Source organism: Topomyia yanbarensis, chromosome 1, assembly GCF_030247195.1.
Source record: "Topomyia yanbarensis strain Yona2022 chromosome 1, ASM3024719v1, whole genome shotgun sequence".
Taxonomy (NCBI): domain Eukaryota; kingdom Metazoa; phylum Arthropoda; class Insecta; order Diptera; family Culicidae; genus Topomyia; species Topomyia yanbarensis.
The window spans coordinates 97,464,102-97,491,094 of NC_080670.1; the positions used below are offsets into that span (position 1 = coordinate 97,464,102).

At 34.0% G+C, this 26,993-nt stretch overlaps 1 protein-coding gene and 1 pseudogene across 3 annotated transcripts in view; both read right to left on the bottom strand.

The window, feature by feature from the left end:
- The window catches only part of LOC131678827 (homeobox protein homothorax-like), an 885,299-nt gene that overhangs the window by 803,329 nt on the left and 54,977 nt on the right, over positions 1-26,993 (bottom strand). The window lies entirely within an intron of this gene.
- Positions 126-1,114, bottom strand: LOC131678043 (peptidyl-prolyl cis-trans isomerase E-like; annotated as a pseudogene).

Consider the following 26,993-nt stretch of genomic DNA (forward strand, 5'->3'; position numbering starts at 1 on the left):
ACATCTACTCGGCATGTATATTTTTAATCTCACTGTCGATTAAGATCTGAACAAGCAAGTTTACTTTAGTCCTTAATTGAATATACACATTGATAACAAAAACTTAAAATTTATCTCATTCATCCTTACAGTTCCCGACAAGCGACAATTATTACTCTTTGATTAACTTTTCTTGCTTTCGAACCACATCTTTCCATTTTGAGAACTACATTTGCTCCACGGATAACATTTCTGAACACAACGTGTATACTATCCAGTCAATCGGTTCTAAAAGTATACCGTTAAAATTGACGCTCGGAGTGATATATGTGGCATCTCAATTACTTTTCCGGACACATATAAACAACTGGGAACCATTCATATTAGGACCGGAATTAGCCATCGACAGTACTTTAAACCCAAAGTGTTTTAAATTAAAACTTTCATCGACAAATTTTTTTCCGTATATAGATTTCCCACCCATTCCATTGTTTGCAGCAAAATCCCCACCTTGGCACATCTAAAACGAAAAATTGGCATTTTTTAGATGCACTACCAGAACATAAAAAAACTTGCAAACTCCAGAATAATCCTATGAAACGTAGACCCCTTATAGTCAAAACCTTGCTCCCCAGCGCACAATACTCGAAAATTTTCCGCCGTCTTCGGCACAATATCTGCCCTGAGGGACATTATAATGTTTTCCACGTCATTGCTGCCTACTCGAATACACCTGATTTTGTTTTTTCTCTTCCGGTGCGCCATAGGCTGAGTGGCTTCAACCGCATTATCCTCCCCGTTCTCTTGATTCTGTAGTGTTGCACCAGCATGCTGCTGCAACCAAGCGTTCTCCGCCCAAACCGGCTTGTGGCTGCCCTCCTTAATCCGCTGTGGTTTTGCCACGTTAACCCGTATCGTTCGGCCGCACAGTTCTGAATCGTTCATGTTGTCGACAGCCGGCGGCAGCATTTTTGGCACTGTCGAACTCGCAAACCTCTGTACTTCTGTGTTTCGTAATCAACCGGCATCTGAATGTCGACCATATCGCCAAACGGAAGAAAGGCATCGTTTATTTACTTTTCGGTTACTTCATCCGATTGCCACCCAAGTACACAGTTCGATTATCATGGGCCATTGATTCAGCAGACGACTAGAAATTCGTATTAATTTGGAACCGCTTTCAACAGCACTGAGAAATAAAACGACCCCAATTGGTACGTGCACCAAAGCTACCAGATTAAGTTGAGTTTTGTCATTGATGTAGCCGACAAGCGATACTTTTTCGATTTTCGAAACGGCATATTTGAAATGTAAAAGATTTCGATTTGTTTCTATTTGTATGTTTATTTGTGACGATAGCCTGTTAGCGTATTTGCCTCTGACTCACTTATGGGATTTTCGATTGATTGATACCGGTGTAGTGGAGTGCACTGGAACTGCACCATTTTTGCACTTTCTAGCAGAAGTGCAGAAAACTGGGCATGTTCCATTGACACTTCTGCTAGAAGGTGCAAAACCAGTACACCCCAATCGAAAATCCCATTACTGTGCGAACAAGAGATTTTACCACCCACTGTTCCTTGTTCGGCTGATTTTCCAGAAGCAGCCGACGACTGTGCATGCTTGTTATTCACTAACTGTTCATTTTCTCCTAGTACAAATACTACGTCCTCTTTTGGTTTATTTTGCCTCGATACTTCGTGGTCACCTCGAATGCCATCAACGTACTTCATCTTCTCCATTGTAAATTCTTATTTAATCCGTCCTAGACCCCAAGTATTCTTTGACTGTGTTCGCCCTCTTCTATGTTGGTATTTGTGATCAATCGTGACAGTCGAACATATTCCACATCATTCCAAGTCATTAACGTCCAGGTCTATAGCTCCTTGTCCTGTCTCATCAGGAATCGCTTTTAGTTTGCATCCAGTACCATCTAGGTGTCCGTGCTCTTTTTCTTAGTCTAAGCTTCTACTGTACGAACCTTGAATCACGAAAAAGCAGAACGTTTGGAATATCATTCATAACCGTTTTCTCCATTAGCTTGGAGAGTTGGTCGGTGTTAAGTCAGACTGGACTAAGTCGCAAAATATAAAAAAAATGAGATAATGATAGCACTGGATAAAGAATTTCTTCTGCTACATTCGACATTTGCCAGATTTGAAATATGTTGCAATAAACAAAAATGATGGTAAAAATTAATTTCCAATTACAATATAAAGTATGCTGCAATTCAAACTTTAAACTTGTTTTTCTCGAAATCAATATATTGTCACTTAGTCCGGTCTGACGTAACTGCGACCAGTTCGCTCTCAGCAGGACTTATTCATTACCAGCCATCGAAGTTTAGTCTTTGGTCGTGGTTGCCCAACGAACCATCGCAGATCCGGATCGCACGAATCTGGGGGTTTGTGTAATCCTCTATTTTCTCCACAGTTATTTCCACCAAACCTTATGACACTGTTGCTATAATTTGTATTTTTCGTAATTTTGTAGTTTTATCACGTACGAAAATCTGTTAGTTCACACTGTACATCAGGTCAAGGAAAACCAGTTTTGGTTAAAGTTAACAATTAACATAAGGAGCGAATAATTATTTATAATCTATTGCGCAGCGAATGCCTGCTCAGCTTTATACTCGTCGAAAACCTCTACGAGGACAACCCGCTGGATCTCCATTTGCTTAAATCATTTCCATTTGCTTAAATTGCTTCATTTGCTTCGTTTGCTTCATATGCTTCATATGCTTCATTTGATTCATTTACTTTATTTTCGTTTTTTGCTTTATTTGCTTCATTTGCTTCATTTGCTTCATTTGCTTCATTTTCTTCATTTGCTTCATTTACTTCATTTGCTTCATTTGCTTCATTTGCTTCATTTGATTCATTTCGTGCATTTGATTCATTTGATTCATTTGATTCTTTTGATTCATTTGATTCATTTGATTCATTTGATTCATTTGATTCATTTGATTCATTTGATTCATTTGATTCATTTGATTCATTTGATTCATTTGATTCATTTGATTCATTTGATTCATTTGATTCATTTGATTCATTTGATTCATTTGATTCATTTGATTCATTTGATTCATTTGATTCATTTGATTCATTTGATTCATTTGATTCATTTGATTCATTTGATTCATTTGATTCATTTGATTCATTTGATTCATTTGATTCATTTGATTCATTTGCTTCATTTGATTCATTTGATTCATTTGATTCATTTGATTCATTTGATTCATCTGATTCATTTGATTCATTTGATTCATTTGATTCATTTGATTCATTTGATTCATTTGATTCATTTGATTCATTTGATTCATTTGATTCATTTGATTCATTTGATTCATTTGATTCATTTGATTCAATTGATTCATTTGATTCATTTGATTCATTTGATTCATTTGATTCATTTGATTCATTTGATTCATTTGATTCATTTGCTTGATTTGATTCATTTGATTCATTTGATTCATTTGATTCATTTGATTCATTTGATTCATTTGATTCATTTGATTCATTTGATTCATTTGATTCATTTGATTCATTTGATTCATTTGATTCATTTGATTCATTTGATTCATTTGATTCATTTGATTCATTTGATTCGTTTGATTCGTTTGATTCATTTGATCCATTTGATTCATTTGATTCATTTGATTCATTTGATTCATTCGATTCATTTGATTCATTTGATTCATTCGATTCATTTGATTCATTCGATTCATTTGATTCATTCGATTCATTTGATTCATTTGATTCATTTGATTCATTTGATTCATTTGATTCATTTGATTCATTTGATTCATTTGATTCATTTGATTCATTTGATTCATTTGATTCATTTGATTCATTTGATTCATTTGATTCATTTGATTCATTTGATTCATTTGATTCATTTGATTCATTTGATTCATTTGATTCATTTGATTCATTTGATTCATTTGCTTGATTTGATTCATTTGCTTGATTTGATTCATTTGCTTGATTTGATTGATTTGATTCATTTGATTCATTTGATTCATTTGATTCATTTGATTCATTTGATTCATTTGATTCATTTGATTCATTTGATTCATTTGATTCATTTGATTCATTTGATTCATTTGATTCGTTTTATTCGTTTGATTCATTTGATTCATTTGATTTATTTGATTCATTTGATTCATTTGATTCATTTGATTCATTTGATTCATTTGATTCATTTGATTCATTTGATTCATTTGATTTATTTGATTCATTTGATTCATTTGATTCATTTGATTCATTTGATTCATTTGATTCAATTGATTCATTTGATTCATTTGATACATTTGATTCATTTGATTCATTTGATTCATTTGCTTCATTTAATTCATTTGATTCATTTGATTCATTTGATTCATTTGCTTCATTTGCTTCATTTGCTTCATTTGCTTCATTTGCTTCATTTGCTTCATTTGCTTCATTTGCTTCATTTGCTTCATTTGCTTCATTTGCTTCATTTGCTTCATTTGCTTCATTTGCTCCATTTGCTCCATTTGCTCCATTTGCTTCATTTGCTTCATTTGCTTCATTTGATTAATTTGATTCATTTGATTCATTTGATTCATTTGATTCATTTGATTCATTTGATTCATTTGATTCATTTGATTCATTTGATTCATTTGATTCATTTGATTCATTTGATTCATTTGATTCATTTGATTCATTTGATTCATTTGATTCATTTGATTCATTTGATTCATTTGATTCATTTGATTCATTTGATTCATTTGATTCATTTGATTCATTTGATTCATTTGATTCATTTGATTCATTTGATTCATTTGATTCATTTGATTCATTTGATTCATTTGATTCATTTGATTCATTTGATTCATTTGATTCATTTGATTCATTTGATTCATTTGATTCATTTGATTCATTTGATTCATTTGATTCATTTGATTCATTTGATTCATTTGATTCGTTTGATTCATTTGATTCATTTGATTCATTTGATTCATTTGATTCATTTGATTCATTTGATTCATTTGATTCATTTGATTCATTTGATTCATTTGATTCATTTGATTCATTTGATTCATTTGATTCATTTGATTCATTTGATTCATTTGATTCATTTGATTCATTTGATTCATTTGATTCATTTGATTCATTTGATTCATTTGATTCATTTGATTCATTTGATTCATTTGATTCATTTGATTCATTTGATTCATTTGATTCATTTGATTCATTTGATTCGTTTGATTCATTTGATTCATTTGATTCGTTTGATTCATTTGATTCATTTGATTCATTTGATTCATTTGATTCATTTGATTCATTTGATTCATTTGATTCATTTGATTCATTTGATTCATTTGATTCATTTGATTCATTTGATTCAATTGATTCATTTGATTCATTTGATTCATTTGATTCATTTGATTCATTTGATTCATTTGATTCATTTGATTCATTTGATTCATTTGATTCATTTGATTCATTTGATTCATTTGATTCATTTGATTCATTTGATTCATTTGATTCATTTGATTCATTTGATTCATTTGATTCATTTGATTCATTTGATTCATTTGATTCATTTGATTCATTTGATTCATTTGATTCATTTGATTCATTTGATTCATTTGATTCATTTGATTCATTTGATTCATTTGATTCATTTGATTCATTTGATTCATTTGATTCATTTGATTCATTTGATTCATTTGATTCATTTGATTCATTTGATTCATTTGATTCATTTGATTCATTTGATTCATTTGATTCATTTGATTCATTTGATTCATTTGATTCATTTGATTCATTTGATTCATTTGATTCATTTGATTCATTTGATTCATTTGATTCATTTGATTCATTTGATTCATTTGATTCATTTGATTCATTTGATTCATTTGATTCATTTGATTCATTTGATTCATTTGATTCATTTGATTCATTTGATTCATTTGATTCATTTGATTCATTTGATTCATTTGATTCATTTGATTCATTTGATTCATTTGATTCATTTGATTCATTTGATTCATTTGATTCATTTGATTCATTTGATTCATTTGATTCATTTGATTCATTTGATTCATTTGATTCATTTGATTCATTTGATTCATTTGATTCATTTGATTCATTTGATTCATTTGATTCATTTGATTCATTTGATTCAGTTGATTCATTTGATTCATTTGATTCATTTGATTCATTTGATTCATTTGATTCATTTGATTCATTTGATTCATTTGATTCATTTGATTCATTTGATTCATTTGATTCATTTGATTCATTTGATTCATTTGATTCATTTGATTCATTTGATTCATTTGATTCATTTGATTCATTTGATTCATTTGATTCATTTGATTCATTTGATTCATTTGATTCATTTGATTCATTTGATTCATTTGATTCATTTGATTCATTTGATTCATTTGATTCATTTGATTCATTTGATTCATTTGATTCATTTGATTCATTTGATTCATTTGATTCATTTGATTCATTTGATTCATTTGATTCATTTGATTCATTTGATTCATTTGATTCATTTGATTCATTTGATTCATTTGATTCATTTGATTCATTTGATTCATTTGATTCATTTGATTCATTTGATTCATTTGATTCCTTTGATTCATTTGATTCATTTGATTCATTTGATTCATTTGATTCATTTGATTCATTTGATTCATTTGATTCATTTGATTCATTTGATTCATTTGATTCATTTGATTCATTTGGTTCATTTGATGCATTTGATTCATTTGATTCATTTGATTCATTTGATTCATTTGATTCATTTGATTCATTTGATTCATTTGATTCATTTGATTCATTTGATTCATTTGATTCATTTGATTCATTTGATTCATTTGATTCATTTGATTCATTTGATTCATTTGATTCATTTGATTCATTTGATTCATTTGATTCATTTGATTCATTTGATTCATTTGATTCATTTGATTCATTTGATTCATTTGATTCATTTGATTCATTTGATTCATTTGATTCATTTGATTCATTTGATTTATTTGATTTATTTGATTCATTTGATTTATTTGATTCATTTGATTCATTTGATTCATTTGATTCATTTGATTCATTTGATTCATTTGATTCATTTGATTCATTTGATTCATTTGATTCATTTGATTCATTTGATTCATTTGATTCAATTGATTCATTTGATTCATTTGATTCATTTGATTCATTTGATTCATTTGATTCATTTGATTCATTTGATTCATTTGATTCATTTGATTCATTTGATTCATTTGATTCATTTGGTTCATTTGATTCATTTGATTCATTTGATTCATTTGATTCATTTGATTCATTTGATTCATTTGATTCATTTGATTCATTTGATTCATTTGATTCATTTGATTCATTTGATTCATTTGATTCATTTGATTCATTTGATTCATTTGATTCATTTGATTCATTTGATTCATTTGATTCATTTGATTCATTTGATTCATTTGATTCATTTGATTCATTTGATTCATTTGATTCATTTGATTCATTTGATTCATTTGATTCATTTGATTCATTTGATTCATTTGATTCATTTGATTCATTTGATTCATTTGATTCATTTGATTCATTTGATTCATTTGATTCATTTGATTCATTTGATTCATTTGATTCATTTGATTCATTTGATTCAATTGATTCGTTTGATTCATTTGATTCAATTTTGTTCTTTTCTTTAATTTTATTTATTTTCATAATCAGTCATTCCACTTATTCATTTCATTCAATTTGTTTGTTTAAGTCAATTTATTTTGTTCAATTAACATTGTAACTATTTTCAAATATTGCCTGTTTACCATTTAATTAGCTAATCCAATTTGTTCATTTTTTTTTTTAATTTGATTCATAATAATTTTTGTACTCATTTTATGAATTTGATAACGCTTTGCTTGTATAAACTGAATAAAATGTAGAATATCAATAAAACGAACAAACTAAAAAAATAAAGCAAAAAATTTGCTTTATTTTTTATTTTGTTCGTTTTTATGATATTCTATATTTTATTCAGTTTATTCGCTATTTTATTTGTGCAGGACTAGAGACTTAATTGAACTAGAAACTGCAAACTAGTGAACGAGTTCTGAAAACTAATTAATGATCCAACAGTGACATATGTAAGAAATGTCTCATCTCATTGCTAGGTGGATTAAGTTGGTTTTATATCTTCTGACAGCCTATACGAATACCTTTAGCTATAGATTGATATAATCGGACTATTACTAAAAGAGATATTTAACATTGAATCAGAACAAAAGATTTTAATCATAAAAATTCACCCGCAATTAGGTAAATTTAAAAAAAGAGGTTAGTGCTAGGGGCAGACACTTGAGATGAATTTTGAAAAATTAGCAAGATTAAATGCATTTTTTCTCCATCAAAATGGAAGTTCATAATGAATTTTTCTTTGCATGAAATTTATTTTGTATTGTGTGTAAGTCGTCAGAACCCTACAAAAAAAACTAGCCCTACATCCAACAAAACGTCCAACAAAGTGAATCAGCCTAGGACGCCTTTAAACAAACTTTTCTGCAAGTAAGTGCAAAGTTGATGCAAAAATGGAAATTAAATGCATTTTTTCTAATTTGATGCACATTTGTTATACATTCCTAGAGTGATCTGCCCCTAATGTTAGTAGGACCTCTAGACATAAATGAAAAGCCACAACATATTGGCTCCAATATTTTATGAATCCACGTCCAAAACAGTGTGTTTTTCGTCCCACCCTATTGGGGGAGGTGTAAAATAAATTCAAATAAAGTAAAAGTTTCTGCCTGTAACTGTTGTGCCTTTATTAACAAACGTTAAATTTTCATCAATACTGGAACTATGGCTGCTGAATAACATCTAATTCATTGTATAACTAAACAACGATGGGGATTGTGCAATATCTATATCACTCGGCGACATGAGCAAACAGTGTTCATTCCTCTTCATAATAATGATATTGCATAGAAGTCGCAATGTCGTCTTCATCAGTATATCATAATACCACTAAAAGAAGGAGGGTTTGATTTAAGGCCCTACCTGCCGCCCAGTAAACAAATTTCTGAAACTCCTGTCGTCTCTTTTCAGCATCGTGGTAAACTCTTGAAATGCGCCTTCCACTGTCTGTTTACCCCTCCCATACATCAGTGTGTGCGAGTTGCCGTTTTATACTTCACACCGTTTCGAGCTGCTTTATTTGGTAATGTATTCGGCAAAGAGCACATCTACTGACGCCACTAGCTGCCAACGTGAACACACGTGCGCTCGATCGCAGAAGGCAGCGAGAGAGCAAGAAAGCTTTCGTCTTTGTATTTTGAACCAAGAAACTCGCATTAACCACATTAAAAGCAAAACCATCGGAATAAAATATAACTTGCGCACATTGAGCTTGGTATGTTGTCGGTAGCGATCTGGCAGAAGGAACTGTTGTTGATTCTGTCTTCGATTTTAAATTTGCAAAACTCTATGGCTGTCATACTCTCGTCATCCGTACTCCGTATTCTTGAAGACATACCCTTGTACTTACACTATTTCAATGAATTTCAATAATAATTACGATTTAATTATATCTCCATGCTTGTTCAGTAATGGACGCAATGGAACTGTACATGTAGTTGTACGAATTCCTATGAGTAAAAGATTTTTTCCGTCTTTCCCCATATCCTCGCATAATACTAAATTAAGGGACTATATTTTTGCAAGTTGTGTTTTAGCGTAAACGTCGGAGGCTGGCATTCTTCTCCAGCCGGTTTTCTTGGTAATCGATTGATTCTTCAAACGCTACGCCAGGCATTGAAAATCCGATTTCTCGTTGGCGTCTCAGCTTTTGATTCGATGTATTGAAGGAATTAATTTTATTTGGTTATCATCTATGAAACAAATAAAGATCATAAAACAACATTATGCTGCAGTGTAATACATGTGTACTCGATGATATTCAACAACATTAAGAGAACGTTCGAAGCGGATGCATATGTGCATACATATTGGTCATGCCTATCACCGTATTAGCAGCAAACGACTGAAATTGTTCTATGACAATATAAACGGGGAGCAGAAACATGGGTCACATTAAGATTAATTTGTGAATATAGAAAGTATGCTAATTCGATGCTACAAAAGCGGACTTGGCTCATGGGTCGATAGTAGGTAACGTAATCCAGAGAAGATGCTGGTATAGGGATGCGCGAAAACTGAAACAAAAAAATTCATACGTACCCAAAACAACGGTTCTAATTGAAATTGAATGGCTGATCCAGAAAATTACGCCTGAAGAGTAATGGGATTGAAGTTAAGCTTCAACTAAGGTCACGAAAAGTTACCATTTTTTAAAAGAGACAAAAACAGTTTTTATACATAGTAGTATTTTGGGTTCTAGTACATATATTGTCCTTCAGATGGTGCTGCCGCATGCTATTTTAAGTGAAACGCTCCAAAATTTTCATATTTGAGGTGTTGAAATATCCAAACTGTAAACCATTTTTTCTCATATTTTTTTATCGAGTGCTCGAAATATCAGTATTATTGAAATGTAGCTGGATTTTGATAAAACTGCCGGTTTTGAATATGGTACAATGGAAATTTATGCTGAAGGTATGTGCTTTATTTATATGCATCGATGTCAAAAGATATTATTTTGTTTGTTTATAGAAAATTTCACTAACTTTCACGATTTTGTTGCAGACGGTTTCAGCACACATTATTGAAATACTTTTTTTGTCCACGTTTTCAAGGCAAGTTGTGTTCCTTGAACAATTCTCCATTTGGAACATTATAGAATTCTTGCCCGAATTTGCCCGTTTTACATTTCTTATAAATGAAATGTATAGAATTCGCTCAAACTTTTACGATTTTTTCCGAGGCCCGGAGGACCGAGTATTATATACCAATCGATTCAGCTCGACGATTTGGAACAATGTCTGTGTGTGTGTCTGTGAGTGTATGTAACGGACAAATTCTCATTCGTGTTTCTCAGCAATGGCTGAACCGATCTTATCCAAACAAATTTTAAATGAAAGATCTATCAAACAGTAAGAACGCTATTAATTTGTTTTTGATTCTGATGTTTAGTTTCCAAGATATGAATGTTTGAATGTGTAAAAATGACGTTTTTTGCAGTTTTTTTTAAATTATCTGCCGAAATTGACAACATAGATTAACACTACATATGTTTTAGACAGCTTTAACGAATACCTTTCGAACAAGCTATAAATGGTTGAAATCGGACTAATATCAAAAGAGATATTTAACATTAAATGCGGACGAAAGATTTTTATCATTTCCCATTGCACAGTGGTCCAGGAAGCGAAATTAGCGGGAAACAATTCTTAACGCATTCATCTTTAGGTTTAGAGATTTGGTGTCTTAGAAACATTTATTGTGCGTGACAAACTGCATCTTTTGGTTGAAACGGTTTTAGGGTGGTCCTTAAAATGTCAAAGTTGTAGACATTATTTCATATTATAGTTCAGAGAGAATGATACTTTCTTCTGTAATATTCTAGAACAATCAATTCTGAGCAACTTTGTTGAAGATACTAATTTTGTATCTCAAACCGTTTTCATTTTATAGTGAGTTCCATATCATAACTTAGGGTGTCTCTCAAAAAAGCAGTTTTCTCTGTACAGTTTTTTAATATGATTTTTCTCACAAAAGTACCCTTCAGTGCACTTTTAGAGCATGATTAGAGGCAACTTTTGCTGAAGAAAGAATAATTTTGATTGCATTTGAAAGGCTGTAATTTTGCCTACAATATATTGAAAAATTGGAGAACGCTTTTTTCTCTTTCTCAAATAAATCATATTTAAGTAAAAGCATTTTTGCGTATAATCCTACAGCGCTCATATTAAAAAATATTTATTGTACGCGGATTCTGTGAATTCTTTTCAAGACTTTGCAAGGATCACATACATTTGCAGGTTTTTCATATTGCAAATAGGGTGATGACCCTATTTTGGGATTTATTACTATTTTACTTTTTTACTCGACCTAAGTACAATCGTTGAAATGCATATAAATTATGATCAATGCGTTGTGGTCAATATATTTGCTTTATTCCTGAGAACCAGTATATTAAATAACTTGTATACGAGTGTAATAGAAACTAGAATCGCTTTCCTCTTACTTCCACCCTACCATACCACCAACAAACATAATGGAGCTATCGAAAATGCAAATATACACTGAAGTCTTTTTAGGCGGTTTTTATGCGCGCATCCCCTACATAAAGAAGCCTAAGTGTACAGTATGTAGAATAATTAAAGACACCCTCGTTCTTTTCTATTTAATCCCATTACCACTACTACTATTACGATGACTAACTTATTCAGTTTTTTATTTGTTGGCTGTGAAACGGTAAATCAAAATTTTTAAAAGAATGCTCATCGTGCAATACAACAAACCTTTCCTATGACCAAAACTACTGAAACGATATAGGGGTGTCTTTAATTTTTTACATACTGTATATAGGAATTGTTGCATTCGCGCAATTCTCTGTTTTCATCTTCGTCGATGAATCTTTGATCATACCCATTAATTTTTGTAGTAGAAGATTAGTTTGATGATTTAAAAACCACAATAAGCACGTCTTTTAAAGATTACTGCTAGTATGTGTAATACTGGAAATCGTTACCAAACATCTTAACTGCAATGAGTCGAACTCTCATCAGTTCCCCATTTGATAATCAAAATCATGCTTAGTTTCTGGGTTTCAGTATTGCACTTGATATACTCAATTAAGCGCTTTGCAGAGTGGTCTACCAAATCTACGAAAGTCGTTTTAAAGTACTTCAATGATTCTCTTATTTCATTTAAAAATATTAAAAACTATGTTGAATAATTTGTTGCGTTTATATAACAGAAGGATATCAGATTTTTTTTTACTTGAACAATACTGTTATATGAAGGTCAATTTTGTTTTTGGTTTGAGGTTAGTAGATTGCAGATCTTGATACTGCTACCTGCTGGAACCGTTCCTGCAAATGAACGAAATCGATTGTAAATTTGTGTAGATTTTGGGAAATCTTGGCAATAATTGGAAGCAAATTATAGGTCAAGTCATTAGTGATTGGTGGTCTTTACCCTATCTGCATGATGAAAAGCCTGCAAATGTATGTGATCCTTGAATAGTCTTGACAAGAATTCACAGAATCAGCGTAAAACAAATATTTTTTAATACGAGAGCTGTAGGATTATACGTAAAAATGCTTTTACTTAAATTTGATTTATTTGAGAAAGACAAAAAAGCGTTCTCCAATTCTTCAATATATTGTAGGCAAAAGTACAGCCTTTTAAATGCAATCAAAATTATCAATTTTTGTTTGAGATATCGACATTGAAAAAGGGCGTATTTTTAAGTGAAAATTAAGTATAACTTTTGAACCCGACAAGATAAAATTTTTCTTTCTTCAGCAAAAGTTGCCTCTAATCATGCTCTAAAACTGAAGGGTACTTTTGTGAGAAAAATCATATTAAAAAACTGTACAGAGAAAACTGCTTTTTTGAGAGACACCCTAAATTATGATATGGAACTCACTATAAAATGAAAACGGTTTGAGATACAAAGTTAATATCTTCAACAAAGTTGCTCAGAATTGATTGTTCTACAATATTGCAGTAGAAAGTATTATTCTCTCTGAACTATAATTTGAAATAATATCTACAACTTTGACATTTTAAGAACCACCCTAAAACCGTTTCATCCAAAAGATGCAGTTTGTCACGCACAATAAATGTTTCTAAGATACCAAATCTCTAAACCTAAAGATGAATGCGTTAACAATTGTTTCCCGCTAATTTCACTTCCTGGACCACTGTGCATTGCCAGAAATATGACCAAAAACATGTAATCTATTATTAACGCCAAAACGGCTTATTTTAGGTCAATAGTATCTTCGGAGAATTTAATGGAGGCAATATGCCATTTCTTTTGAAATTGTGCTTTTGCTGATTAATCCCCCTATGAGTGAGATATTTTCACAAATTTTCTTGGAAGTGATTATATCGAAATGATGTCTTCAGCAAATTTGTAGCTCTTACTTTTGCAAATAACTTTACTGAAGACTTCAAATATCTATTTTGAATACTTTAAAAGTTATTGCTTGTTATTTGTGGATTACTCTTTGTCGGCTATTTATTGTTCAATATAGTAATAATCCATTGAAATAAGCTAAACATTATTTCGATAAAACGAATTTTGTATTTCATTTTTCTGTCTACAACCGCTAGAAATAATCACTGAACACTTCCAAGTTGTCTGGAAGGAACTTGATAACTTATCAGTGTAAAAATGTTCATTTGTGCGATCCTTCTGACTGCAATTTTTCTAACTTATAACCATCGGATCGATCTAAAACAAATCGGAAAATGATAAGCGAAATAAATAACTCCAAGCAACGGCATAGCCAAGAGAAGATTTTGGGGTTTAACACCATACAAACTTCCCGCCCCCCATAACACCCAAAAAAAATTTTGGATTGAAGTTGAAAATTTATTGATGCTGACTGATTTAATTCAGTATTACAATAACAATTATCTGATCCGTACATTGATAACCTGTTGTTGTAAACATCATGAGGACTTTTGAAAAATTGTCGGAATGGGGTCCTGATATGTAACTGATCTATTGGTCTTGATTTTACAGTTGTCTAATAGCATCAATATCAAATTCCTACCTGAAAACATTCCAATAGAAAATTCCAGAGTTCAATCATATTTAATGTAATTTAATCAGATTTCTTTTCAAATTGAGGTCGCTTTTGTAGAGATGTACTGTAATAAGGGTCTTTATTTAACAGGAAGCGAAGTTAAAATTGATTTAATGTCTATGAAACATAGAACTGCTCACCAAAAAAATGCATAACTTTCAACATTTGCTAAAAATGTTTTTGCTTTTCTCATTCACTCTAAAATTTGTCAATCTAATCCCGACCCGGAGGGCTGGGTGTCATATGCCAATCGACTCAGTTCGTCGAGATCGGAAAATGTCTGTGTGTGCATGTATGTGGAAAAAATGTGACCTCTGTTTCTCAGCAATGGCTGGACCGATTGGCACAAAGTTAGTCTCAAATGAAAGGTACAACCATTCCATCGGCTGCAATTGAATTTTTAATTGATTGGACTTCCGGTTCCGGAGTTGCGAGTAGAAGAGTGCAATCACACAGCAAATTTCTATATAAACTGAAATGAAAAATTTTCAAAATCAAATTTGTATTTTTGATGTCAAATGACTTTAAAATGCATGAAACATTGAGATTTGATGTAAACTCGAAAAAAATAATGTTTGACAAAAATGGACTTTTTCGGACTTTGGTACATTTTTGCCTTTCTCATATAGAAAGGTTATACAATCACTCTAAAAATCGTCAATCACACAGGCCCGGAGGGAGTATGCAGTGAGGGGTTTCTACTATAAAATTAAAACTAGTTTAAAATTGCAACAAACAAGTTGAAAATTTTCGGCAGGACCCGGACCTCCCTGATCTTTCTCCATGATCCGCCGCTGGTTTCAAGCGATGTTTCAGTATCACATGGTATCTGAAGATCGTGGCTGTCGATCCATTGTATGTATGAGCAAATCGTACTGAACATGTAATATTCATTTCCACCATTGTATTGAACATATCAAGCCATGGAATCGTAGTCTGGACAAATGAGAAAAGCACAATTGCATCACTAGGTGGATTAAAACAGGTTTTTATTTTGGGAATGCGTCGAGTTGAGACGAAAACGTAATATGATTAATAACGAGGATAACACTTTCCGAATGTAGAGAGGAATTTGTGAAAAATGACGATTTCCATTCGACTCTAGCAGGTCCTGATCGATTTTGATGAGCATTTGATTTTTGTTGTATGACCAATTATATGTATAGATCAAATGTTCAAAAACAGTAATTTAAGGTCAAGATAGCATCATTTTGAAACCGCCAATTTCGGAGGTTTAGTATCTTCGATGTGTTCTACAAACGTTAAACAGCACATCATTTGATAAAATAATTTTGACGGTATATCGTCCAAGAAGTATTTATGGTGAATTTTCTCAGGTTAATATTCATGACTACAATAAAGTCTCAACAAATTCGCTAAAGACACGAACTCTGCTACTATTTTCTGATAAATTTATTCTGCATAATTTTAAAACTTCAAAAATTACGGTTTTGGAATTATGCCGTTTGGACAGTAAGATCGATTTTCACCAAACCCCCACCAAACCGAATTTCTGGCTACGCCGCTGACTTCAAGTAAGTAGAAACAAAGTCGTTTTACACTCGTTCACAAGAAACTTTTTCGAATGCTGAATATCTATTATAATACATTGAAACCCCGATTTTATCAGCCAAATATGAACATATGTTTGATGGTCGCTAGCATACGAACAAGACTGAATTCGAGTATATCCTTTCTTGAGCATGTTTTCCTTATCATGAAGATGGAAATATGCAAAAATAAAAAGTTCATCATAATCAGAAATAGTTATTAGATTACACCAAGGGACGGGAGGAATATTTTAACATCTTCAGCTTATTATAAAGAAAAAAAATTTCCCGATTTAGTCAATGTCCCCATTTTGTCAGCCTAAAATACACAGTGCGACTGATAAAAATGGGTCTTTATTGTATTTATTATTCACTGTGTTTCACATTAATAGGTACATTTCATTTTTGGGGATTTTTTAATGCATCGAACTACAACAATTTTCAGGTAGTTTTCAAGAGGTTATTTTATGGACTTCTTCCAAAATTTGGCGAACCTATTCCAATTCGTATACCAATTAATTGGTATACTTAAGGGTTTATTTGTTGCAGATAGAGAAAATACTGAAATTTTCAGCTTTTTTCCTACACAATATTACGAAAGCTTATTAAACAATTTTTCCTAATAAGTTTGTGAAAATTATAAGCTATTGGAAATTTTTTAATAGTTTTATTTTTCATTTAACCGTGACTTTTTAATAAATAGTGACCATCGCTTCACAACGTAGTCTATTTTTCATGGCGTGCGGTGAGCACGATCTCTCGAATTGCTGAACTGGAGATTATGGAACAGAAATTCTTTACAGATTTAACACGCCGCGCAGATAGCTCTGAATTAGACCCGCTGGTGCCCTAAGACGATTTCGCTAGATTTTCAGAGCACTGTGCACCCAGTACATTAACGCAAGTGACAAAAGATTATCAAAAAGTTTCGTGAAAATGAAAATTCCAGTAATGATGATAATTTTCCCAAACGGTTCGTTTTCGAGAGGTTTTCATTTGTTCTTTGGCATTAGGATTAGCGATAATAATTCAAATCAAGGATACTACTGGGAAGTCACCTTTAGAAAAAGTCGATGTCGAAGTAAAATTTGGAACGATGGACGCATGCACTTCAGAGATAGCGTGATATCAGGAGCTGCGATTTCATTTCAACGCTTTTTTGTGAAAAGGGCGATACTTACAAATGTAAACATAAGGCTTTTTCATACATGCGAAGGAGGGTTTTGAAACGCAACAAATTAACCTAAAAATTTGGATTCGACGATATTGCTTTCTTAAACTACAGCAAAAAATACAACGGGCGAAACTGTATTTTGTGTTGTTTATTTAAAGTTTCGCCCTCCGCGCCCCATGCAAACAAACAGGGCGATACTTTTTTTGCTAGCAGTTTAGAGGCGAAACTGTTTTTTTTTTCGTATATTTATAGGATTACCAAGCTGATACCAGCTGTAAATAGTAAAAAATGATCACTATTGAAGAACCCGGACGAAATCGGTGGTCTAAAACGGTAGTTATTGTAAAAAACGTAAGGGCGATATTTCAATGCTGATAGGTGGGACCGAAAAGAAAACGCGATACTATCATTTTGTCAATTTCAATAGCAAACACAAATTTTAATTTAATAATTTCAAATACTTTATGAAGTTTTGGGTTTCGATCACTGAATCATGCAATCTATGATGTAAAAAACACAATAGCTCTTAAATAGGAAATAAAACCAAGTCTGGAAATATTTACTTTTGATTTTCTTTGAATGGTATCACTGCTAGTATCGCCCTTTTCAAGAAAAAGCGTTGATTTCTTAGTTCTCAGTCGCGTTGGAAATTTTAGTAAAGTATAAGCTTCAAATCGATTCAAAAAAAATTTCGATTTTTTTGGCTCAGTACAATATATAGGAGGAAAATTCAGTTTTCGCACCACAATTTAGATATTTTATTAACAGAGCATTAGCAATAATTCGTCTATATGTCTATTTTATGGGCCATTTTTTCGCTTTCCCATTGATTTGGTTTGAGATTTTTAGCACTGATGTCCTATGCTGATTTGAGCGATTTTCTGAGTCCTGCCACTATCCCATAACACATACTACTGTTATCAAAAACATCGCGAAGCATCAAGTTCTAAATGTTCTCAAACGATATAATATCCGAAGAGAGTGATAAGAGTTATAAGAAATGTCTCATCACACTGTTAGGTGGATTAAAAGCGTTTTACATTTCTTACAAATGAAATGTATAGAATTCGCTCAAACTTTCAAGATTTTTTCCGAGGCCCGGAGGGCCGAGTAGTATATACCAATCGACTCAGCTCGACGATTTGGGACAATGTCTGTGTGTGTGTGTGTGTGTGTGTGTGTGTGTGTGTGTGTGTATGTAGCGGACAAATTTTCATTCGTGTTTCTCAGCAATGGCTGAACCGATCTTATCCAAACCAATTTTAAATGAAAGAACTAAAAAACAGTATGAACGCTATTAATTTGTTTTTGATTCTTATGTTTAATTTCCAAGATATGAATGTTTGAATGTGTAAAAATGGCGTTTTTTGCAGTTTTTTTAAATTATCTGCCGAAATTGACAATATAGATTAACAATTTATATGTTTTTAGACAGCTTTAACGAATACCTTTCGAATAAACTGTAGATTGTTGAAATCGGATTATTATCAAAAGAGTTATTTAATATTAAACGAGGACGAAAGATTTTTATCATTTCCCATTGCCAGAAATATGACCAAAAACATGTAATCTATTATTAACGCCAAAACAGCTTATTTTAAGCCAAACATTATTTCGATTAAACGAATTTTGTATTTCATTTTTCTATCTACAACCGCTAGAAATAATCACCAAACACTTCCAAGTTGTCTGGAAGGAACTTGATAACTTATCAGTACAAAAATGTTCATTTGTGCGAACCTTCTGACTGCTATTTTTCTAACTTATAACCATCGGATCGATCTGAAACATATCGGAAAATGAAAAACGAAATAAATAACTCCAAGCAACGGCGTAGCCAAGAGAAGGTTTTGGGGTTTAACACCATACACCCCCCCCCCCCCCCCGCCCACACCCAAAAAAAATTATTGGATTGAAGTTGAAAATTTATTGATGCAGACTGATTTAATTCAATATTACAATAACAATTATCTGATCCGTAGATTGATAACCTGTTGTTGTAAACGTCATGAGGACTTTTGATAAATTGTCGGAATGGGGTCCTGATATGTAACTGATCTTTTGGTCTTGATTTCACAGTTGTCTAATAGCATCAATATCAAATTCCTGACTGAAAACAATCCTATAGAAAATTCCAGAGTTCTGTAATCAATCATAATCCTCAGATTTATTTTCAAATTGAGCTTGTTTTTGTAGAAATGTACTGCAATAAGGGTCTTTATTTAATAGGAAGCGAAGTTTAAATTGATATAATGTCTATGATACATAGAACTGCTCACCAAAAAAATGCATAACTTTCAACATTTGCCAAAAATGTTTTTGCCTTTCTCATTCACTCTAAAATTCGTCAATCTAATCCCGACCCGGAGAGCCGTGTGTCATATGCCAATCGACTGAGTTCGTCGAGATCGGAAAATGTCTGTGTGTGTATGTATGTGTGTATGTGGAAAAAATGTGACCTCTGTTTCTCAGAGATGGCTGGACCGATTTGCACAAAGTTAGTCTCAAATGAAAGGTACAACCTTCCCATCGGCTGCTGTTGATTTTTTTTTATTGATTGGACTTCCGGTTCCGGAGTTACGAGTTGAAGGATTGCACTCACAGCAAATTCCCATATAAACTGAAATGAAAAATCTTCAAAATCAAATTTGTATTTTTGATGCCAAATGACTTTAAAATGCATGAAACATTGAGATGTTTGACAAAAATTGACTTCTTTGGACTTTGGTACATTTTTGCCTTTCTCATATAGAAAGGTTATGCAATCACTCTAAAAATCGTCAATCATACCGGCCCGGAGGGAGTATGCAGTGAGGGGTTGCTACTTTAAAATTAAAACTAGTTTAAAATTTCTTAACAAGTTGAAAATTTTCGGCAGGACCCGGATCTTTCTCCATGATCCGCCGCTGGTTTCAAGCGATGTTTCAGTATCACATAGTATTTCAAGATCGTGGCTGTCGATCCATTGTATGTATGTGCATATCGTACTGAACATGTAATATTAATTTCCACCATTGAACATAACCAGCCATGGCATCGTAGTCTGGACAAATGAGACAAGCACAATTGCACCACTAGGTGGATTAAAACAGGTTTTTATTTTGGGAATGCGTCGAGTTGAGACGAAAATGTAATATGATTAATAACGAGAATAACACGTTCCGAATGTAGAGAGAAATTTATGAAAAATGACGATTTCCATTCGACTCTAGCAGGTTCTGATCGATTTTGATGAGCATTTGATTTTTGTTGTATGACCAATTATATGTATAGGTAAAATATTCAAAAACAGTAATTTAAGGTCAAGATAGCATCATTTTGAAACCGCCCATTTCGGAGGTTTAGTATGACTTTTACAAACGTTAAACAGCGCATCATTTGATAAAATAATTTTGACGGTATATCGTCCAAGAAGTATTTATGGTGAATTTTCTCAGGTTAATATTCATGACTACAATAAAGTCTCAACAAATTCGCTAAAGACACGAACTCTGTTACTATTTTCTGAAAAATTTATTTTGCATAATTTTAAAACTACCAAAATGGCGGTTTCGGAATTATGCCGTTTGGACAGTATGATCGATTTTCACCAAACCCCTACCAGACTGAATTTCTGGCTACGCCGCTGATTTCAAATAAGTATAAACAAAGTCGTTTTACACTCGTTCACAAGAAACTTTTTCGAGTGCTGAATATCTATTATAATACATTGAAACCCCGATTTTATCAACCAAATATGAACATATGTTTATTTGTTTATTTGTTTATTTGTTTGGTATAATTTCATCTGACATAGATTGTCTTAATGACTTAACTTAACTTAACTAACTTAGATTGTCTTAATGACTTAACTTAACTTAAAACTAAAGGTTAAAACTAATCAAAAATTTAAACATTACGAACAACACGAAAATTATCAAGTACTCGTTGACGAAACACATTAGTCGACACATTAAAATCAAAGAAATCAGCAAGTTCGTTGAATCTCGAGCAAACGAATCGAAGTGGGTCGTGCTGTCCGTACTGTGTATTTCGTGACTCCAGGAACAAGAAGTTACGACGACGAAGTTGTCTCTCAGGAGCGTACAAATTCAGCTGAGTAAGCAGAGCAGAGCTGTCAATATCGCCTGTGAGTAGCTTTGCAGCGAATAATCCCTGTGAGGTGATCCTTCGTACCTCCAGCGACTCGATGTCTAACAGACGGCAACGTTCCTCGTATGGCGGCAAGTTAATTGGGTCACGCCACGGCAGAAACCGCAAAGCGTACTTTACGAATTTTCGTTGAACACCTTCAATCCTGGCGATCCAGTTTGCATGGTAAGGGCTCCATATTACGGCATTGGATTCCAGCAATGAGCGTACAAGCGAGCAGTACAATGATTTTAAACAAAACGGATCACGAAACTCCCTAGCAATTTGAAAGATGAAACCCAATTGTCGGTTGGCTTTTGACAGGATATCGTCATAGTGGAGTCTGAAGGTCATTTCACGATCTAAAGAAACGCCAAGATCCTTAACACATTCTGTCCTAGTAAGAGAGCAGCCACAGATTTGGTAATCATAAATAATGGGCAGAGTTTTCCGATGGAAGGAAATTATGCTGCATTTTGCAATACTTAAGCCCATAAAGTTTTTTGTGCACCATTCCTCAAACAGATGCAACATTCTTTGTAACTCCAGGCAGTCGAGAAGGCATTTAATTATTTTAAAGATTTTCGTATCGTCTGCATAAAACAGACGACAGTCCGATGGTAGTAGCGATGCGACATCGTTTATAAAAATTGAAAACAGTAGCGGACCGAGGTTGCTGCCTTGTGGAACTCCCGACCGGTTTGTGAACGATTCAGAAGTTGTCGAGCCGATTCGGACCTGTACAGAACGGTTTGTCAGATATGATCTGAACCAAGCAACACTAAACGCTGAGATGCCGAGTCGCTGCAATTTTCCTAGGAGTATTCCATGATCCACTCGATCGAATGCTGCTTTAAGATCCATATACGCCGTATCTATTTGCCAGCCAGCATCCATGTTCCGCAAACAGTTCGAGGTAAACTGCATAAGGTTAGTGGATACGGAGCGCTTTGGGTAAAAGCCATGTTGTTCACTATCAATATAACTTTTACAGCAGGCGAACAGAGTGTCGTTCACGATTATTTCGAATAACTTTGAGCAGGCACACAAAGAAGTAATTCCACGATAATTAGAAACATTGCGTTTGTCACCTTTTTTAGAACTGGAAATAAGTGGGAAAATTTCCAGCGTGCAGGGAACTCACATTGCTGAACCGAGAGATTAAACAGCATAGCCAGCGGATTACAGAGAGTGAGAGCACATCGCTTTAGCACGGATGACGGTATACCATCAGGGCCAGCAGCAAAGGATAACTTCAATTTTTGCATGGCAGTCGCTACCGTGCTTTCAGTTATATGCGGAATACTGTAGTCAAACACGTCACGTGGCATTTCCCGAATAGCTTCTTCTATCTGCATCGAGGTGGCGGAACTATCGTGGAATACCTGCTTAAAATGTTCTGCGAACAAATTGCACTTTTCGCTTTCGTTGCAGGCAGTTGCATTTTCCAAAAACATGGAGCGAGGCAGGCCAGTTTCCTTTCGCTTTGAGTTGACGAACGACCAAAACAGTTTGGGGTTACGACGAAGGTTGTCTTCTGTACGCTTCACATGTCGATTGTAGAGGTAGTGGTTGTAGTGACGATACCGGTTGCTTGTGATGTTCAACTGTTGTTTAAAATAGGGTGAACGAGAACTGCAATATTTCCGAAGGGCAGCCGATCGTGCTCGCTTGAGCGCACGTAATCGTCGATTCTACCACGGTGGTTTTTGCGGGGGTGGTTTAGCTGGAACAACACTTAAGACAGCATTCTCCACAATGGCGCTGAAATGTTCTACTGCCTCATCAATGCAGGTAGACGATTCAATGAAGTGCCAATTGATGATAGATAACATAGCATTCAATGTGGCGTAATCGGCTCGGCGAAAGTCCAAAAAATTAGTAACAGTAGCCTCTTCATAAGCAATTTCAGTGGGCATACTAAATGTAACAGTAAGAGCAGGGTGATCAGCATCGAGATCAATTAAAGGTTCGATGGGCGAGGACACGGTAGTGACTGGTAAAGCAGTATCATTTGCAAGAACAAAATCCAAAAGGCGTTTGTTCCGATTAAATATGGTGTTAATCTGGGTGAATGCTTGTAGGTTGAACCCGTCGATAAGAGCGCAGCTGCCGGCCGGCATATGCGAGAGCAGTGGGTCAATGAACGGTAAGTCTCTCTCAGGAAAACGCCATTGCAGGTTTGACTGGTTATAGTCGCCAAATAGAATGGCAGGAGTATGGATGCCAAATCGGGATGACACTGACCCCAACGATTCTAAGTGATCATTAATACTCACCGCGTCGAATCTTCGGTCTGGTGGCAGGTATATAACGCCGATGCTGAGTGTATTTTGCGGTAAATCAACGATAACCCACAGCTGTTCAAGGGTATTAGAAATGGTTGCGGGATCAATGTAGGAATTTAATTTCAGTGATACTGCCACCAAAACTCCTCCGCCGCGAGTCTTACGGCTGTTCAAGTGGGACCGATCAGTTCTGAATACGGCGTACTGATGTCCAAAAAGTTGTGCAGAATAGATTTGCTCATTCAGCCACGTTTCCGTTAGAACGATTATGTCGTACTCAGCTTCCGAAACAGCCAAAAAGAATGTGTCGATCTTGCTCCTTAATCCGCGCACATTCTGATAATATATGCGGAGGTTGTTAGAAGCAGCACGACTGGAATGCGAGAAATAGTCAGGAACAGCAGGTTCAAAAATATGATTATACTCGCCTGGGATAGCAGGCTGGAAGCCCCCGCTTCCATCTCCGACCTCAGGACCGGAACAATTTCGAAGAGGGGTATTAACGGAAAGCACATTTCGGTCGAGAGGCGCGGGGGCTTCCGCATTGCTTGTTATTGGTTGTCGCGGATCCGCAGCTGCGCTGAAGATGTTTGATTCGTCTCTGCTACGTTGGCTAAAGGGATTGTCGTTACAGTTGAATCACGGTTTTTAGGCTGTTCCACAAATTCCCTGAATAGAAGTCCGCTTGGCCATGTTGAAGCATCGAGGGATTGTTCCTTCAAAGCAGGATCCAGTCCGATTTTAAACGAAATGAATGACATTTTAGAAACATCCGCCTCTTTGGAAACTAGACGAACCACGACAACCGCATCGGTTAAATCCAGGCAGCGAGCAACAATTTTTTGTACGTCACCGACTGTTACCAGTGGTTGAAATCCCGATAAGTACAGCCAAAATTTCGAGCCAAGTTCGACGGTTGAGTCTGCTGTAATTCAAGTGCATCCTTGATGTAGGAGGAAACACTTCGATCGTTCAATTTGTCTTTACATCCGCAGCATACAAAGATTGCTTTTCCTTGCGAAAACAGATCCCTGATGTTTGAGCGGTTATTAAAACCACAACATTGCTGGCTGATGTGGAAAAATGCGTCACAAAAACCACAGCGTACAGGTTCCAGCTCATTTATCGGTAAATGACACTTGCCAAATTTTTTATTTTCCATTCTTGCTTTGGTCAGGTTCGGTGCTGATGAAGCAGGGAGCAGCAAGTGTAGGTTAGCTGGCTGGTGCTATCGGCGCCAGAAAAACACCAATTGAACAAAGCAAATCACAATTGCCGCTTGTCGAAACTTCGAACGCTCGTAATCGCGAGAAGGATTATTAATCGACGAAAACTTCGAACACTATGCACTCCTAGTTAGTTAAAGACTCAGTACGAAAAACAATAAAAACGATACAACAAGGTTTTCCGACGAAAAATTACAAAATTTAATTCCAACTGAAAACACACGATCAGAACACGATAGATCTCACTGTATTGTGTACTGTACTGTACTGTATTTGATGGGCTCTAGCAGACTTGTACTGAATTCGAGTAAATCCTTTCTTGAGCATGTTTTCCTTATCATGAAGATGGAAATATGCAAAAATGAAAAATTCATCATAATCAGAAATAGTTATCAGACTATATCAAGGGACGGGAAGAATATTTTAACAGCTTCAGTTTATTATAAAGAAAAAAAATTGCCCGATTTAGTCAATGTCCCCATTTTGTCAGCCTAAAATACGCCATGAGGCTGACAAAAATGGGTCTTTATTGTATGTATTATTCACTGTGTTTCACATTAATAGGTACATTTCATTTTTGGAGATTTTTTTATTGCATCGAACTACAACAATTTTTAGGTAGTTTTCAAGGGGTTATTTTATAGACTTCTTCCAAAATTTGGCGAACCTATTCCAATTCGTATACCAATTAATTGGTATACTTAAGGGTTTATATGTTGCAGATAGAGAAAATACTGAAATTTTCAGCTTTTTTCCTACACAATATTACGAAAGCTTATTAAACAATTTTTCCTAATAAGTTTGTGAAAATTATAAACTATTTGAAATTTTTTAATAGTTTTTTTTTATTTAACCGTGATTTTTTAATAAATAGTGACCATCGCTTCACAACGTACGGCTTGCGGTTAGCACGATCTCTCGAATTGCTGAACTGAAAATTATGGAGTAGAAATTAATTTTTAGTATTCTTTACAGATTTAACTGGCCGCGCAGATAGCTCTGAATTAGACCCGCTGGTGCCCTAAGACGATTTCGCTAGATTTTCAGAGCACTGTGCACCCAGTGCATTAACGCAAGTGACGGAAGGTTATCGAAAAGATTCGTGAAAATGAAAATTTCAGTAATGATGATGATTTTCCCAAACGGTTCGTTTTCGAGAGGTTTTTATTTGTTCTTTGGCATTAGGATTAGCGATAATAATTCAAATCAAGGATACTACTGGGAAGTCACCTTTAGAAAAAGTCGATGTCGAAGTAAAATTTGGAACTATGCACGCATGTACTTCAGAGATAGTGTGATATCAGAAGCTGCGATTTCATTTCAACGCTTTTTTGTGAAAAGGGCGATACTCACAAATGTAAACATAAGGCTTTTTTCATACATGCGAATGATGGCTTTGAAACGCAACAAATTAACCTAAAAATTTGGATTCTACGATATTGCTTTCTTAAACTACAGCAAAAAATACTACGCGCGAAACTGTATTTTTGTATGTTTATTTAAAGTTTCGCCCTCCACGCTCCATGCAAACAAACAGGGCGATAGTTTTTTTGCTAGCAGTTTAGAGGCAAAACTGTTATTTTCGTATTTTTTAGGATTATCAAGCTGATACCAGCTGTAAATAGTAACAATGATCGCTATTGAAAAAACACGGACGAAATCGGTGGTGTAGAACGGTAGCTATTGTAAAAAAACCTAATGGCGATACTTCAATGCTGATAGGTCGGACCGAAAAAGTAAACAATCGCCAAAAAGGCGATTCTATCATTTTGTCAATTTCAATAGCAAAAACAAATTTTAATTTAATAATTTCAAATACTTTATGAAGTTTTGGGTTTCGATCACTGAATCATGCAATCTAGGATGTAAAAACACAATAGTTCTTAAATAGAAAAAAAAAACCAAGTCTGGAAATATTCACTGTCG